This window comes from Gopherus flavomarginatus, chromosome 14, assembly GCF_025201925.1.
Source record: "Gopherus flavomarginatus isolate rGopFla2 chromosome 14, rGopFla2.mat.asm, whole genome shotgun sequence".
Classification (NCBI taxonomy): domain Eukaryota; kingdom Metazoa; phylum Chordata; order Testudines; family Testudinidae; genus Gopherus; species Gopherus flavomarginatus.
In genome coordinates, this window is record NC_066630.1 from 18,746,108 (window position 1) to 18,765,228 (window position 19,121).

The window sequence follows — 19,121 nt, forward strand, 5'->3', positions numbered from 1 at the left end:
ATCAGGGAATGGGGGTGGGGGGTTGGATGAGGCAGGAGTCCTTGGGGAGGGGGTGTCGGGTGAGAAGCAGGGGTGGGGGCTGGGCCATGCCTGGCTGTTTGGGGAGGCAGAGCCTCCCCTAACCGACCCTCCATACAATTTCCAAAACCTGATGCGGCCCTCAGGCCAAAAAGTTTGCCCGCCCCTGTTCTAGAGCAAGTATGACTACTCAAGCTGAAAATTACACCTTCCAGCTCCACTGCAGACGTACCCTAGAGGATTAGCTTAATGTAGAGTATACTCAAGTATTGTCTTTGGATTCCAAAGAAACATTGATTATTTTACCTGGCCATTTGCTATCTAGGTGCTTGCTCAGCTGTTTTTGCCATTGACTTCAACAGGAGCAGGATTTGCTCCTTCAGTCTACACAGAATCCATCATTAAATCACTTGCACCCCCGCCCCAAAGGAATATTAAACTTCCTTTTACAGAACCAAGAAAAATGGAAAGAAGCAAAACGTGCTCTAAGAAGAGCGCTGGAACCTAGAGTTGCACAAAATTGCGTCTTATTCTACTGGACAGTTGGAAAGAACAGTTGAGTCAATGCTGAGGAGTCTGTTCCTTTCAGAAAATGTTTATCCTAGAGCTGTGGCAGTTGACATGGTTTTTAACCTTTTGTGGGTTGCACAACCTTCAGGTGCAGCATGGGGAAATAGCTAATTGCTCAGAGGCAAAAGAGGAGTTTTAATGAATGGCAGTCATGCAACCCTTCATGCCAAGTAGTTATTCCCCATAATTGGTGTGCTGCCCATTTGTTAATCAGGGCCATGTTTTCCAGATTTAAACACCAGAGAGAGAACAGTGCTATACAACAGGCAAGTGTATTAGATTCCAAACTTGGAACTGCTCTGAGAAATCAGCATCTAATTTTTTCCATAATCTATTCAAGCCCAAATTGCTGGTATCCTTAGAAACTGAGATTTGTTTTACCTAGTCCTTCACATAAATCACAGAGCAACAAAGAGTCCTGTGGCACCTTATAGACTAACAGACGTATTGGAGCATGAGCTTTCGTGGGTGAATATGCTTATGCTCCAATAAGGTGCCACAGGACTCACTTTTTACAGATCCAGACTAACACAGCTACCCCTCTGATAAATCACAGAGACAGTACAGGTTGTTTTCTTCTCAGCTACAGCAGTGTAAATCAGGAATAACCATTTAAATCCATGGAGTTACTCTGTTGTAAAACCAGTGTGACACATAGATTGGGCCATGTTTAGCTTTAGGACCCTAGGTGCGAAAAACGGCTGAAACATCTGATTTTCTTGAGTCACATCTCGTACTGTGATACAACTGATTTTGTACTGCATTTTGCTGCGCAGCTTCCAGAATGTGTTTGCTATGATGCTGTAGAACTAAGGAGGAGTTGGACTGGATGACCTCTTGAGGTCCCGTCCAACCCTGATATTCTATGATTCACATGTTGTATAATACTTAAGGCAAACTGCCTTGTTTACATCACTTCTATTTTGTTCTGAGTATCTTGCATTTTAAGTAGCTAATTGATTTTATTCCTTGAATTGACACACAAAAGCAGTTAAAAAATGAACAGACCTGCAATTGGAACTAATATAAAATAACAACATTAAAATAACGATCCTGATTCGTGTGTATATATAAGGGCTAGCTAGCAAAACTCCCAGCTTCTCAGGTATGTCTGCAGTACAACAGCACAGTTGTGGAACTGCAGCTACGCTGCTGTGGTGTAAATGCTTCGGAAGAGGTTTTTCTGTCAATGTTGGAAATGCACCTCTCTGCAAGGTAGCTAGGTCAACAGAAGAATTCTCCTGTGTAGACCAGGCCCCAGATGGATACCTGATGACTGGCTAGTTTGTTTGCGGTCAGAGTCACACCCCTGCATTCTGCTGATGAGCAGGCAGGTTTTTGGGAATGGGATGTGCTAGGATCCTGCAAGAGGTGGAGTTTTGTAAATGTGTTTAAAAGTGCTTTTCAGATAAAAGGGGGAAGGTGCCATTTCACAGCCCTGCAGAGGGAAAGCCTGGATCTTACTGTTTTAATGATTGAAGCCCTAATGTTGCTCAGCATCATAATGGCCATGTGTGCCCTCAGGACTTGTATTACCCAGTGTGCAAGGCCGGTGCAACCATTTAGGCAGACTAGGCGGTTGCCTAGGGCGCCAAAAAGCGCCCCTCAATTTATTTTTAAATGGTTGAACAGCCGCTGCTGCTGGGGCAGAGAGGGAGTCTGAGCTGCCGGCAGCAGCCGGCAGCCCAGGGGGTCCCCAGGGTCAGGGCGCCGCCGTGGCAGCCAGCAGCCCAGGGGCGGGGGTCCCCTGGCCTAGGGAAACCCTGGGCGGCCGGCTGCCGCGGAGGCGCTCTGACCCTGGGTCAGGGCGCCGCTGCGGCAGCCAGCAGTCCAGGGTGTCCGGAGGGGGTGGCAGGGGGCTCCCCTGGAGCTGCCGCAGTGGTGCCTGTGGATGGCCGGCTGCTCGCGCGGCTCTGGTGGACCTCCCACAGACACCACTGCGACAGCTCCACTGGAGCCACGGGACCAGCGTGTGGGGCGACGAAATTGCTGTCCGCCTAGGGCGCTCAAAACCCTAGCGCTGGTCCTGCCAGTGTGTAGTAAAGTGGTCATGATAAGGTTAATGGGGTTACCGAGCATATTATGGGATGGAGCCATGCCCCATTCCTCCCTTACTTCTTGTTTGTTTAGTTAGTAGGAGCCCTCCCCTTCCCCATTGTGATACAGTTGAATAAAGTATCATGGGCCCAGCGTCCCTCCAGTCCTGTAACTAGACATACTTTAGCTGCATTGGGCAGGCCCTTTACAGAACAGAGAATATGTGAAATCTGTGCTAGAGTAGGCAGCTCACCAGCTCTACAGTCTTCCTTACACTGTCCCCAACCCTTCTCTGCTACGGAGAAAATCTGGGCCTAGATGGCTAACATGGGGGCTATTGTGTTAGTGCCTGTTTGGTGGGAAATGGACTGGCACCACCAAGTTCATTTTGCACAGGTCAGCTACCAAATGTTAATGCCTTTTGAGGCCTGATCCTGCAATCTTCTCTGATGCCCTAATCCGATATATAATACTTCCGGGTAAGTTTGGGGTGTGCGAGGAAGGCAGGGTCTGGGCTAGAGTGGAAAGAGTGTTTAGCCCATTCCCCAGACTCCCATCTTATGTAAGCATCGTTACTCCCTTGAGAACAGAGTAACTTTGCCCTATTGACCAGGCCAGTGTCTCTTTATCTGGGGTACATCAAACACTAAATTTTCATATGCACACATTTTTATTACGCCCAGCCATTCTCAGATGTTGTTTCTGTGTCTGTATTTTGGTGGATGATATATGATGTGTTTGGAGTTCTTGCAACAGCACTTCAGGGAATTGTACTGTAGTTTTACTGTGGACATTTTGAAGTGCTAGATACAAATTTCAGCCAAGTGGTGCTAAAAATAAATGCTCAGATCACATATTTAAAATTCTGGAAAAGGAGAGAATCAACAATTAAACAATTATGATATGTTTAATGGAAACACAGATGGTCACATTAGTCATACTTAGCAAGGCTTCCACTTCGAGCTACACTAAACTCAGTGAGGTTGATTTTGTTCTCTAATAAAACAAACTCTACACAAGGTACCAACTTATTAAACTTTTATTTTGAAATTGCAGCTTTAATTTGATAAATTAAACCAGGCCTCCTTAATAGCTGACAGTTCCGTTCTTGTGTCATTGGGGCTAGTAGGAGTTGGTTTTGGGTCAGTCTGAAAACATTTTTGTTTCTTTGTATTATACTGTGAGAGATCAGGGAATAAGTTAAACTCGCCCTTCCAGCTTATCTTTAACCTTCTTTTCTGCCGTGCCTGCTTGCTCCGTTTCAGTATGTGGATATACACCTTGCTAGATGTACAGAGTAACCTGGTATGAAAGTACTCTCTGCTTTCAGGCTTTGGTGGGAAAATCTATGCTTAGTTTTTGTCTGAACCGTCAGGATCTTGACAGATAGACATAGTGATTTCCTAAAAATTACTACACATATAAGGAAGAGCAGATGGAGCAGCTGATGTAAATAAGAGAATTCTGATGCATTAATAAATTCATCTGCCCTGTCTCTGCTGATACAAAGCTAGCTATCTGCTTTCAGTTATCTAATCATTCCCTGCCTTCGCAGGAACTGAATTGACAGGAGATGAATTTGAATACCAAGAAGACTCACCCTTGAGAAATCCAGGATCACACTGATTCATGAACATTCCTTTTAGTGCCCGTTTGAATGGTGCAGGTTCGTTTGGTTACTAAGGCCACGTCCAGACTAGGGTATTAAAATCGATTTTAGATACGCAACTTCAGCTACGTGAATAACGTAGCTGAAGTCGAATTTCTAAAATCGAGGTACTCACCCGTCCAGACGGCGCGGCATCGATGTCCGCGGCTCTCCGTGTCGATTCTGGAACTCCGTTCGGGTTGATGGAGTTCCGGAATCGATGTAAGCGCGCTCGGGGATCGATACATCGCGTCCAGACTAGATGCGATATATCGATCCCCGAGCAATCGATTTTAACCCACCGATGCCGCAGGTTAGTCTGGACGTGGGCTAAGGCCAGATCTCCAAAGGTATTTAGGCTGCTAGCTTTCTTTGATTTCAGTGCAGTTTGAGAGCCTAAATATTTTTGTGGAGCTGGGCCTAACTTTTTACTGCAGGTTAGAAGAGAGTCTTACAGCTCATTGCATCTGTAGGCTTAGCTCATTGCCTTCACCAGGAGCATCTTGCATTCCTCCATTTGCTGCCCCCCCCCAATCACTGTACAAGCTCCATCCATTCCCCTGTATTTCAGGGACTCCCTGCAGCCTCCCCCGTCCCTTGTGCCAGGGGCTCTGTGTCACCTTCCCCATACCAGGATCCCTCACTTCCCCCCAATGCCCAAGGGCTTTGTGTACCCATCTCTCCCCCATGCCAGGGACTGTGTGTGTCCCCCATGACCTCCCCCCCATACCATTGTCCTCCAGTCTTCTCCCGCACCCACCCATTTTCATTCTGCTTCATGCCAGGGGATCTGTTTTATCCATATTTCCCACACACACACACCCTGCTGTCCCTCTTTCTCCTTCCCCATGGCAGGGGCTCTATGTGTGTCCCCCTGCCCCCATGCTAGAGGGTCCTTGTGCCCCTCATTCTTCCCCCTCCTCCATATCCCTTTCCCCCCATACCAGAGGCTCTGTATGTCTCTCTTCCCCCCTCCCCCTTTATTTCTTTTCTGTCTGGCAGGTAGTCAGTCATTCATGCTGTCAACATTTTAAACTCCCCTGGGACATGGGTAGAAGTGGGGGGTGGTTGTGCTGGAAGGTGTGAATGGCTGCCATCAATCAGTCTTTGATCTATAGACAATTACAGAGGTGTTGAAGCTGGTGGTTGTACTGCCAGGGCTGTATTTGCCCCCATTTCCCAGCTATTGGAGACAACCCTTGGCAAGACAAGTTTTTTTTTACTAAGGAGAGATGGTGACTAATAGGAGCGGTGGAGGAAAAGCCAGCAGCAATGAGAGCGTACTGACCAGGTCTGAGCATCATGAATCTTGGGCCCAGCAAATGCAACCCCCCAAAATGGGTTATTAGCAGATTCTGAAAAACGAATCCAAGACTTGGCATACTCGGTGATATTTAGGGCTCTGAGATTTGTGTGATCCTGGAGCAGGGCAGGGCATGGCACGGTTTGTCTTTTGCTATCTACTCTACCCACCACTCTTTGTAGGAGTGGGAGAGGCGTGGTGATCCACAGCTATGTGCATCCACTGACTAACCAAGCCCTGGTGGGGTAGGGGGTGAGGGAGGGCTTAGTGGCCACGTTGGTTAGGGCAGCCCTGAGGTTTAAGTAGAGGCACAGAGTGGCTCTGCTACTGCTTCTCATCCCTGGATCTTGCCAGACCACAACAAGAAGGGCCCTGTTCTGATCCCCTTCACTAAGGCTTGTCTCAGGACAGAGGATTTGGCTTGTTGCAGGGGACGGGGAGGGACTCCTGAAAAGGGTCTTTCAGAATTTACCAACCAAGTTAACTTTCTGTTCCTTTTCCGAGAACCCCAAAGCTAGCACTAGCATCCCCCGCGCCCTCCCCACCTCAGCACATGCCTCAGGCCGGGGGGAGCTGGCCCAGAAAGAGGCGATCTCCAGAGGCTAATTTGCATACATTCACAAAAAGCAAATAACTTTGAAGATGTTCCAAAATGCAGACTTGCAAAGCAGTCCCTCTGCAAGGCCAGCATGTGCAGCACTGCCCTTCCCTGCTGCCTCTGCTTAACACTTTGCAGGGTGTTTACTTGGTGTCCTCCTGGGGAGGAGAGGAATGAACATTCGAGGGGTGAGTTCGAAGCAGCTGTCTGCACTGCCGAATGACTCCATGTGTGTTCTGACTAAGCTGTGGTCACCTTAGCTTGGGTTATTTCCAGCGAGTTTATGGGGGAAAAAAACCTTAATATCAAGTTTGTCTCTTAAGGCCAGATCCTGCACTCCATACTCAGCAAAATTTGTATTGAAGTGCAGGGGAATTTTCCCTAGTTAAAGACTGACTTACTGGGCCCTTAGAGGGTTCTGTTATTCCTGAGTCAGAGAAAGGAGGTATTATAATACTGAATAGGAAATACTGTTTGACAAAGCACTAAACTGATCTTAATTACTCAGCTCCCCTTCGGTTACTCTGCACAACACATCTGCAAGATAGGCAAGCAGTTGCTCTCTCGGTTATGCTGATGCCCTGAGGCTGATGACTTGCCAAAGGCTAGAGGGAGTTAGGGTCAGCCAGCGACTGCAATTTACCTACTTCTCTCCTCAGACGAGTAGGCCTCCCCTCTGTCTAACTAACACAGTATTTTGTGTTGTACCGTCATTTGCGAACCTTGTAAATATGGAGCCAAATCCCACCAGCAGGCTCTTGAAATCAGTGGGAGTGGCATGGGTGTGGCAGAAGGCAGGATCTGGCCCACAGCTGGAACTGAACAGGGGTGGATTAAGACTAGATTGGGCCTAGATCCACAGACATTTTGGGGGGAAGGGAGCAAAAAACACTGAGATGCACACTCCAGATTCTTCCATCTGCTCCCCTCCCCCTGCCACACATAACTCATGGTTCTTCACTCCACACAGCTGGACACTTTGTTGGCTCCATCCCACACATTCTTGTCTCCCCAGCCTCCCGCTCTCTTTCTCCTCTTCCCCCCTGCTCCCCCAGGGAGAACGAGATCCTCAGCTGCATAGTTCCATTAAAGTCAGTGCAGTTAGGCTGATTTACACCAGCTGAGGATCAGGCCCATAGACTGAATCCCTTACTGACTCTCTTTTTCTGCACCCAAGGGGGCCTGACCCCAAGTATACTGCTTTGTTCCACCTCTGGGAATAACCATGGCTAACATAGGGTAGATAGTCTGTTGTCTAATAATTTCATTCACTTGTTTTGTGCTTGAAAATCAGGCAGCCCTGATGCAGGAGATTTCCATAATTCATTGATCTGCAGTGGGCCTCCTGGTACACATGTCCCAGCCTTTGCACATGACGTAACTGCCCTTTTCCCTGGAGGCTCCAGTTAATTTTCTCTTGTTGTTTAAAACTAGCCTGGACAAAGCACTCGACAGTACAGTAAAGTGAGCAGTTCTTCAGGAGCCACTGCAGCATAGGCCCCTATCCAGGGATGTGTGACTGTTATGTGTCCACCCCCGACTGGGCCAGCTTGGAAGGACCTGTTTGACATGTGTGTTTAGGGAGTCAAAAAACATTCAAAGCCAACAGTAACGAGGTTAAACAGTGTGACCGGTATTGGACTCAACCTGAGCAAAGCCAAGGGAACCCTGTCAGCGCCAGCTGCCATTACAAACGAGGAGGATGCAACCTCTGCATTAGAGTTTCTGTGCCATCTTTGCATTGCCCTTCTCTGCACCTTTTGTCACATCAGGAGATCGCTGGTTGGACAAGGCTGGAGGGGCAAATAAGTGAGGGAATGACAAAGTTTCAGCTTGTTTGAGGTGCACTGAGCCATTGACTTTGAATTCCAAATGTAATATTCCAGAACACTCTTTGTCCCTCTTACTTGCCTCGTTTGCTGCTTGCTTTTATTAAGTGTGTTTTTTCTCTAACTTCTGTATGTCTCCAGTCTGCTGAGAAGCTCATCTCATCAGTGAGGCTTCCGCTCTGTTCCCCCCTAACAATTTGTTTTTTGTGCCTTCAAGAAACATTGTTTGCAGATTGCTGCCTGCAGCACTTTTTAAAACGTTTTGAAGGAAACACACTGCCTTGTTCTAAGTTTGTAAACAGTCCCCAGTTAAAGATGCAATTTAAAGGGAGGCTGTCATGTAGAGTAGGCCCAAATTCTATTTTGTGAATGTATGTGTATGTATGTATTTTTCAATGTGAGGTTCCCTCCATTGCTCCTGCTGAAGCTGTTCCTCTCTGGATAAATAATGAAAACGTGATAGGAGCAGGACGATGAGACCCAGGGTCTCCCAGCTTGGTACCCATACCACTGGACTACAGAGTCAGTCGTATTCTCTTGGGCCCCATGACTATTCCATTGTGGATAAACAGTTGCTCCAATCACTCTTGCATTATCTATCCAGAGTGGAGGGAGCCCCACCACAGAAAATCCCCTAGCTCAGTGATCAGAGCGTTCTCACAAGAGGTAGGATTTGAACAGGGGTCTCCTTTTTCCCCTCTCTAGCAGAGAGGGGGCACTTGAATCCGTCTCCCACATCCCAGATGGATGCTCTTATGACTGGGCTAAACGTTTCAAGGTAGGTGGCAGTATCAGCACCTCCTCCAGCCGTTTTGTGTGGACCAAGACAGGTGCCTAACTCAATCCCTCAAGATGTGACTTAGGCACCTAAGCCACTTGACTCCAGGAGTGGGGTTCCTATTTGTGGATAGCTAAGCAGAACTAGGTGCCTCTTTGTAGCCTGGACTTAGGCTCCTGTTGTGGAGAAGAGTAAGTGAGACTTGTCAGCTGACCCATGTTAGGGAATGCCGTGCTTGAGCAGCTCCCTTGTATTTTAATTCTAGGTTAAGACTTTTCTAATGTGTGCCTGAACCTTGGGCTCTGGCATTGTGACTGCAGTGCACAGACCTGAGTCAAAGTAACCATATTCCCCACATTTGCTCCCACAAAATATGGCTACTCTAGCTCTAGGACCATGGTGCACTGTGGGAAAACTTTCCTGCCTGCCCTGTACATTACCAGGAAGCAGCTCACTTTGCAAAAGGCTTGGTCTGTTTGCTCTCCATTGCAAACCCAAAAGGCTCTCTGATCGTGTGCTCGCAGGTTGGGGATCAGAAGAGAATGGATTAACGCTGACCTGACCTGCTGCCCTTTGCAAAGGGGAGGTGGCTTCTGTTTTCAATAAAGTGGAGTGCAGGTTGTTGAGACACACAGAGCTAAGGAAGTTGTCCCATGGAATTGTAGGATATTTCTGGCTGATTCCTGGGACCCGAATCAAGCAGGGCTGAATCGTGGCTTAACTCATACTTGGACCTTCCAGTCCTGCAGCCTACTGGGACTCTGGGTCCAAGCCCTGGGTTAGCACAATTGCAATCTAGACGCAAAGGGGTTTAGGCTTGAGCCCATACCCACAGGTACTTATCTCTCCCCATTCATTGTATAGAGAGCTTGGGCACCTAACTCGGCTTGGTGGTTTCTGTGATCTTGTGCCTGTGATTTTCCAGGTGTCTAAAAGTTGGGCATCATGATATTCAGTGATGCAACACCCGAGTCCCTTTGTGGATCCCACCTTTAGTCGCAGCTGCATCTCACTTTCCCCAACTCTAAAATGAGGAAATTAATATATGATAAATAATAACCTGGACCCTCATGCTGTGGTGATGAGAACTAAAGCAATGCCTTATATAATAACAGTACCTATCCCACAGGGCTTTTGTGAGGCTTAATCAATTTAAGTCTTTAAAACACTTGAACATCCTCAGAAGGAAAGTGCTGGGTAAGTGCAAAGTCCTGTTGTTGTTAGTATTAGCAGCTCACAGTGGTAGCAAACATGACCTCAGAGCATCGTTGTCAGAGAATCAATTTTCTATGCACAACACTTCATCCTGTAACCTTATTTTGCAAAACCTTCCCCCCCAAGTCATTACTAGTAAAAAAAGGTATTTAAAAAACCCACAACAAATTGTTGATTGAACTTGTCAGATCGCACAGCTTGAGAATCTCACCAAGGGCTTGGTTTGAGAGAACAAAGAGAGCATTGTCTCAAGATTTAAATTAGAATAAACTGTCTCTGAGATCAAAAGTGATAGTTTTCATAACAAGTAGTCTCAGATGCATTTTCCTCCCACTGCTCCAGGCCAGGGCATTGACTTTGAGGTTATAGAGAAAGCTGGGGTACACCCTGTTTGGGTGGGCAGAATCAGGAGTGCAGATGTATAGAGGGGCCAGCACCACACATTTTAATCATAAGTAGGAACAAAGATCACCTTTCATTATAAAGGATCCGGAACTGTGCTTTTCACTTCTCAGGATCCAGCCACTGGAAAACAGTCCCCTCTGGGTTAGAGCCATGGTTCTCAACTGAGGGTGTGGGGCCCCAGGCAGATTTTGGGCGGTCCACCAAGCAGAGCTGGCATTAGACTCATTGAGGTCCAGGGCAGAAGGCTGAACCCCTGTCACTCAGGGCTGAAGCCTGGGGCCCTGACCCCCACCACCCCCCACCACCCAGGGCTGAAGCCAAAGCCTGAGCAATTTAGCTTCGTGGGGCCCCTTGTGGCAGGGGGGCCCAGGCAATTGTCCTGCTTGCTCGCTCTACCCCTGGCCCTGGCTTTTATATGTAGAAAAACAGTTGTGGCACAGGTGGGCTGTGGAGTTTTTAGAGCATGTTGGTTGGGGGGGCCTCAGAAAGAAAAAGATTGAGAACCCCTGGGTTAGAGGGCAGTAGATAGGGCACTAAGGGGAGATAGAGGAGAAAGACGACAGAATCTTTGTCAAAAGACACATCCCTATTCTTATGAAAAGTGTCTTGGGATTTTCGATCTCCTGATGGAACTTCAGTATTTAAGGGCTGAGCTGAAGGATGCCCTGCCCATCCTTCCCCCACCCAATTTGTGAGCATCGTGGATCTCAGTTTACCTACTGCAGAAGACAAAGGGCTGAATTGCCTTTGCTAGGATTTGAGCCTGGTGTTATAAGGAACCCAGGTGTTTCAGAGGTGCACCATACCCATGTTGTATCGATATTGCACGTTTTTATGTTATGTGAGTTTGTCCCAGGAAAAGTAGGGGAACGGGCTTCATTGTCAGTCTTTGTAAATCCTCCCCGCAAACCCACGGTGGTCAAGTGCGCCAGCAATAAAGCTAGCGTGACTCATAGAAATCTAGTGGTAGCTAAAGATTAGGGCTTCCCCCAGACACTATCACACTGGGAACTACCGTTTCAAGAGAACAGTTAGTTTAGAGTTTCACACCCAGCCTGAAAAACCATCTCTGTTTCTGGTCAGGGACAGTCAGAGAACCCTCTGTGTGCCTGGTACGAGACTGAAATAGCCTCTGTTGAATGGTGAGTGGACAATGATCTGCTCTGTCAACAAACAATTCCTTTCCCAAAATGATGGAATCATCAGTATTACAGGCACCAAAGGGGGAGGCGTGAGGACCTGTAGGCATGATTTCAGTGCTCCGATTTTAACTGTTACAGAAACAACACAGCAGTGTTTTCTTTATTCACTCAGCAAAAACTTCCCTTATGTCCATAGGTATAATTATGGTAGCGGCTAGAGTCACTTGGAGACAAATACTCTGGTAATTAACCAAATCACCAGTTCTCCTAAATAGTTTTAAACAGAACAAATTCTGTGAAAAAGGGGAAAAGTGACATTTGAAAATGTATTCCATAATGGCGTAAATGAAAGCGAAGATTCAGAAGGGACTTTGAAGTGAAGGGAATAATCCTATTTAGTTTGGCCAGTAATGATTTACATGGTTAGGATTGAAATCTTAACTTGTATGATGCTCCTCAATGTTTTGATTGGTGGTTTACTTTTTGGTGTGAATTTAGTGCCCGAGAAAGATACCGGGTAGGTAGCCCTGAGGAATGATGTCCTCCCTCTGACAGAATCGATACAGTGTGGGTAAGCATCCGCCCTGTGCCATCAACATGCCTCACGGCACTGTAGTCCATGTGTAGGGAGTGAGAGGATTGAGTTTCTATGTCCAGTCAGTCCTTGGCCTCTCTGCTGAGTCTGCTAGCAAGGATTCCAAATGGTGCCTGTTGTGGTGTTGGCCATGTGGACATTTGACTATTAGGAACTGGACTGGAATCCCTAAATTCCTCTCGCGTAAGTCACTGAATGACCATCAGATGAGAACTTCGCTGCCACCCTGAGCTGGATTTGAACCAATGGTTTAATAATACTCATAATATTTTGCACTAATGTTGTACCTTCTGTAAGAGGCTTTCAACATGCTTTATAAGGCTGGATACGTACAAATATTGCCATTTTATAAACAGCACCACTGAGGTGGAAAGGGTTACATCTCCTTATCAGTTCCATGTGTTTGGCTAATTATTTTTAATTAAAAACAGATCGAGAAAATTATTCAGACTGTTTCAATTTTTTCAGTGATTTCCCCTGGTGTTGAAAATTGCATTGACACACAATGTTCAGGGGGTGATGTAAAATGGAATGAATGCTCCTTTTAGCTGCTATGAATAGAGGCTCCTCAGATCAATTAAGTGTTGACTCTATAATTGCTGTAGGATTACGCATTTCTGTTGTTTTTTTTTCCCAATCCTCTAAATCATAAATTAACAAATATTTCAACACTCCATAGAACCTTTCAAACCGGTGACAGCTGAATAAAATCACATTTATCTGGATGAGACATTTATTGTAACCAGCAAAGCGGCTAATAACCTCCCTAACAATTCACCCTTTTTTGGTCTGCTCAGTCTTTCCGTAGTTTTGCAATGTTGAGTTTGCTTTTAGCTGCTTCCAGTTAAATCAATAATTGTCCCAGAGGTTTTCTCCACTATGGTTAAGTGGTGTTTCTGAAAAAGCCCTGCTACACATTTAGCCACATCTGCTCCTCTCTGCCTGCCGTTGGTGTCGGAGGAATTACTCATTAAAGTGAGTAATGCATGGGCAGTGGTGGCCCCTGGGATTATAGGGTTTCTCACCTCTCGTTTACCAGTGTGAGTCTAATCCAGATCCTCAGTCTGTTGCCAAGCAGAGAGCTGTCCATATTCCAAAATTCCAATTGATAATAAATACCTTTGTCAGTATCAGCACAGAGTCTGAGAGCCAAATGGATATGGAGGATGGAACAATTGCCTGCTTCTAGACCTGATCCCTGTCTGTCACGGTGAAGGTGACCATGCTGTGAGGTAGCTTTTACTCCTGCTGCCCATTTTGTCTCTCTTGTGGGCAGCAGGAGTTCCATCTCTAGGATGACCAATCCTGCACAAGTGCTCCATTCAATTTAAAGGACTGTTTTATTTCTACCAAGAAATTCCCTCTCCTCTAAAGTAGAAAGGCTTCGATGTTAGACATGAAATCCCAAGGAGTTCATCACAGTTTCCCTCTCTGTGCCAAATGGTTAGTTCACGACACATGTTCTTTAATAGGAGCAGTTTAGCACTTGTCAGAATGACCACAGGCTTCTTTGTAGAGGTTACAGGCTAAGATTTGTCTGCAGGCACAACAGGTCACCTGGAAAAATGGGCCACGGGCAAGTTGCATTTGCAGGTCTTTCCTCTGTAACCCACTGGTCCATGGGTCTTATGTGTCCCCCTCTGTGCCTGATCCACATAGGAGATAAGTGTCTATAGCTTGAGTTGAAGACTCAGTTGCACTTACACAGATGCCTGTCAATGCAAATTTAACATGTGGGTGGCACAGCAGACATGGATGCATGTTTATGCACACCTCTTTGTGCCTGGGGATGAAAATTTGCACCGGTCTCCCCTCAGCAGGCATGCTAATTTCCATGGGCAGTAATGGGAGCTACTCAAACAAACCAAAGGGAGAATAAGCCCTTTGGGCTCTGCTAGTGCAAGTCTGTCTATCTGGGCTTGGGAGGCTCCCTCAGAGCTGCAGTGTAGCTGTACCCTTAGACTTTGATAGTGGCATAGTCCAACTTTTAACCCTTTTAACCCTTGTAGCTAGTGCCATCAGTTTCACCTGGTGAAAGAGGCTGTAAAACCATCTTGATTTGCTAGCATTTTATACCCACTTTGCTCTCATTTTTCACGGCGTAAATGATGATGCCAGGTGCCAGGGCGTGGTGAATCAGGCCCCTCCTCCACAGCCACTCACCATGAGCAAAATGAGGCATGTCCTTTTCCAAGGGGCTCAGCAATGCTACCTTTGCAACCCTCCCAGCTCCCAGGACAGCTGACTCATGGGGCAAGCAACCAGGAACAAAAACTGAACCCAATTCCCTTCATAGCTGTACTGAGCACCAGGCTGTCCCCTCGTGAGACTTTTATCACAAACACAAAACTGAGAAACAATAAATACAGATTATCCGTCTTAGATCTCAGCTCAGCAACAGTGTACACATGGGAATCTGGCCGAGTCGACAGATTCCTTCTCTGTGCTACGGAAGCTGGCTGTGTGTTTTTTGTTGCTCTGGACCCATAGGAAGGAAATGATCCAGCATAAATTGCAATGTATTTTATTGTTTCTCTGGGGAAAAAGTAAAAATTAGAATATCCTGCTAGTGCTATATTTGAATATCACATGGGTTTTCCTCTTGCTGGATCGGGGCAGGCTTTTCTGGTGGTCTGATCCTGCAAAAAGCAGTGAGCTCTCCATTCCTGCTCAAGTCAAATGAGACAGAAAGGCACTCGGTACTTGCGGTATGTGCTGGGCCACTCGCAGGATTGGGCCTTGCAAGGGCGGAGAAGAGTGTTCTCTGTCCAGTAAGAAGCTCAGGGAAAATAAGGCGAGTGTCAAGGGAGTTATTTTAGTATGAAAATCTTTCTTGAGCTGTAGATGGCAAAACTCGTACTGAAAAGCAACGCTCTGAAACTGCTTTATGCAGAGTGTCCTACAGAAAGTCATAAAGCTTCCTGTGTTCATCCTTACAGTATTTACAGGCCCTCCAGAGTACGTCTACATGGCAATAAAAGACCTGCAACTGGCCCAGGCTAGCTGACTCGAGCTTGCAGGGCTAAAAATTGCAATGTAAACTTTTAGGCTCTGATCCTCGTGAGGGAAGAGGGTGAATCTGGGCTCCAGCCTGAGCCTGAAAATCTACTCTGCAGTTTTTAGCCACACAGCCCAAGCCCCATGAGCTCAAGTCAATTGGGCTCTGACACTCGCTACAGTGGGTGGTTTATGCAGTGTAGACATACCTTCAGTGATTCACTTTACTTGCAGCAGCCTCGTGGATTTCAACTTTTGTAAGGAGACATTTCTCAGTAGTGTATCAGCTTCCTTTGAATGCGTATCTGTCGGTCGATCTATCTATCCATCCATCCATCTATCTATGTAGCTATATAATTTAACTGGAAGGATAATATTTTTAATCGGTAAATGTCAGCAAGTATTGATTTTTACCTTCCGCACAAAATGGCAAAACAAATTTCTATCAATAATAATAGAAATTTACAGATAGGCAAAATAAGAAAACTACTGCTTGAGAACTCAAGAGTTTGATTTGAGGATATTTACCTTGTGTATTTGGATATGATATTGACAATATTTTAACAGTTATAAAGCTTTAATGTTTTGAATCTCAGCACATCCTGTCATTAAATGATTGTGACCCTCCCATAATTTAAACTGTGAAAATTTAAGCTGATAAAACTGAAAAGATGCTTAAAACCCATAATTTTGCAGAACTAAACATTTAAATAGATAAAAAGCTTTAAAAAATCGATATAATTCATTAAAATCATAAAGTTGAATTCTGCCAAGCCTATATATAATCTATGTACATTTACACACATTTTTAACTATCTTATTTATATTCCTGTACATTTAAAACACACACACAATTGGCAAACCAGTAGTTGTAGTGCCTTTATAGTATTGGTGTCAGAATTACATGTCAGCTGTAGAGGTATAACTCTTGGGTAGCACTACTTATGGAATGACCTGTTTAATTTATAACCAAACATGGTTACGTAAGACATGCTTTTTTCAGCATGTTGTGCTGGTTCTGGAAATAGACCATTATCTAAGAAAATAGAAAAGTGCACCTGGAAACTTTTAGACTAGACTCCCTGTTTAATCATGAACCCATTTTAAATATATCAAGTAAGGCAGCTGTAATATGACCTTTTTCTGCCATGTATTAAAATTATGACTCACAGTTGAAATGACAGTTGAATGCAATAAAAAGAAAAAGTCTCTCCAGCTTTAAGAGCGTGCAACTGTTATTCTCAGATCTCCAACTTGCCTGGTAGTTTGGGGCTGTACTGGTGGATTGTGAGTACTTTTGGTATCATTTTTACTATCTCTGGTTTCACAGATGCCCTAATATGTGGTATGTAAACTCCAATTTTTCCCCGCTTTTACCCTTGGGAGATGTAGCTGGCTGTCCTCTGGAGATCTGCACATCATTTTCCAAAACATTGGGCAAAGTAATTCATTTAGCATCTTCAAAGCACTTTATAAATGTTACCTGGTTAATGCTCTCACAATCCCTATGAGACAGGTATTGTGCTCCCCATTTTACATATAGGGAAACTGAGGTGTGGGGCGGTAAAATTGTTTGCCCAAGACTATCATGGGAATCGTTGTCAGAAAGGGCATTGGAATTTTGGTGTTTCTAGCTTAGTTCTGTGCTGTGATTACTAGATGGGTATATTACAAGGATATAATTGCAATAAACACAAAGGGCCACATTTTCAGCAGGCTTCTTAAATATGCCTCTATAATGCAGGTTTTCTCCCTGCAAAACAGATATGCAAATATTAAAAGGGCATGAAACCCTCACAAAGCCAGGAAATTCAGAATTATTGCTTCTAATTTCATCTCCAGGTCTCACTGCTTTGCTTACTTTTGCAGCCAATACAGTAAGCAGAGTCACATGTTGTTTTAAGGTGTCTGCAAAGCTACCAGTGACAGCAGCATAAACTAGAGACAGGAGGCCAGGTTTTAGCCTTCGTTAGGCCAGCGTAAATGTAGACTGACTCCATGGCCCAGAGCAAGCAGTAGCCTTAACTCTGAGCTCAGATGATCTTCTCTGCCTGTTGCTGCAGACAACCAAATGAGCTTGTACACATTAAAGCCCTGGAATGTATTACCTTATTTTTCTTAATTAAAAACAAACATTTCCAAGCAAACTTGATTATACTTTCATGTCCCTACTAGTGCAATTGTAGTCTGAAACTTTGGACAAATCCCTTCCATTATCTAGCATGACCAGTGAATTCTCATTTCTTTTGCTACTTTTTTCTTTCCTTTGGAGAGCACACAGCAAAGAACTGCTGTCTTCATAAATCTGTGTGAATGCACAGCTGGGCTGACTGCCCCCCTCCCATCCTCAGACAGCTATATTGCACACCTGCTTCATAGCCAGAAATGTGCAGAGGAGTCAGTCGTGCATATGCTACTGTTATGTCCTCTGCTATTACGGGCTGGAGTGAGAGTGGCCCTTTACTCTGTCTTCCTAGCCTTTTGGCTGGCTTCTTTGCTTCCCTCAGTTTGGTTTGAGGCAGTCTCAGAAACACAAAGTTTGGGCCCCAGGTGATGAGTGGGATGGGTGAGCCTTTAGATTTTTAAAGGGGGCATGTTTCCCTCTTACGTCCCCACCATGGTTCGCTTATTCCATTGGGCATCACCCTAGTATTCAGTGTAAGTGGATCTCCCATTCCCTCTCTATGGTGAGCACTGCAACACCACGGGCCTGTTAGAATAGTGGAGAGTTGTGAGGTTTCTCTCTAGAGCATCGCTCTCCCACCTGTTATCCAGCATGAGTCATTATTGCCGTTATGAGTGTTCTGTCTAAGGCTCCTCTCTTCACTCTCATGTTAGTGAATCACCAGTGGAGCTGCCTCAACTCCTGCTGACTAACCTGTGAGGGACTGGGATCCAACTCCAAACTGTGATTCCTCTGCAGGGCCGCTCAGAGTGCTGCAGCTGAGAGACTGGGCCCCCAGAACAACTGTCTTCCAGTGCTTAGAGAAGGAAGGTCCTTGGCCACTGATATTAAGTCTCAAGTAAACATGAGTCACCCCAGCGTTGCCTGACACCATGCCAAAAAGTAGAAAAATGAATAACTGTAAACCAATGGGTCGATGTCACAGTGCTGATCAGAACAATAGGGCTGTGAAATGCATCCTGCGGAAGTGAACCAGTATCAGCATCATGAGCATCAAAAGGCAGAATAAAGGACAGTGGTGTGGATGCGCCCAAGATATATTCTTTCCCAACAGGTAATGCAGAGTCAACTCAGTGCAGATAGTAATTTCATGGGTCACAGCAGTAATTTCAGGTACTATATGAAGTAATGAGCATTTACTGCACTAGCTTCAGGCTTTCATAGAAGATGAGGGTTGGAAGAAACCTCAGGAGGTCATCTAGTCCAACCCCCTGCTCAAAGCAGGACCAATCCCAACTTTGTCAAGCCTGATCGTAAACACCTGTAAGGATGGAGATTCCTCCATCTCCCTAGGTAACCTATTCCAGTGTTTCACCACCCTCTTAACAAACTAGTTTTTCCTAATATCCAATTTAGACCTCCCCCACTGCAGCTTGAAACCATTGCTTCTTGTTCTGTCATCTGCCATCACTGAGAACAGACAAGCTCCATCCTCTTTGGAACCCCCCTTCAGGTAGCTAAAGGCTGCTGTCAAATCTCCCCCCTCACTCTTCTCTTCTGCAGACTAAATCAGCCCATTTCCCTCAGCCTTTCCTCATAAGTCATGTGCCTCCGCCTGCTAATCGTTTTCATTGCCCTCTGCTGGACTCTCTCCAATTTGCCCACATCCTTTCTTTAGTGGGGGGTCCCAAAACTGGATGCAGTACTCCAGAAGTGGCCTCAGCACTGCCCAATAGAGGGGGATAATCACTTCCCTCGATCTGCTGGCAATGCTCCTACTAATGCAGCCCAATATGCTGTTAGCCTTCTTGGCAACAAGGGCACACTGTTGACTCATATCCAGCTTCTTGTCCACTGTAAT

The 19,121-nt window shown here is 45.7% G+C and overlaps 1 protein-coding gene across 1 annotated transcript in view; it reads left to right on the forward strand.

Annotated features, from left to right (window-relative positions):
* Nucleotides 1-19,121, forward strand: part of WTIP (WT1 interacting protein) — a 120,568-nt gene that overhangs the window by 21,202 nt on the left and 80,245 nt on the right. The gene's annotated exons all lie outside the window — the stretch shown is intronic.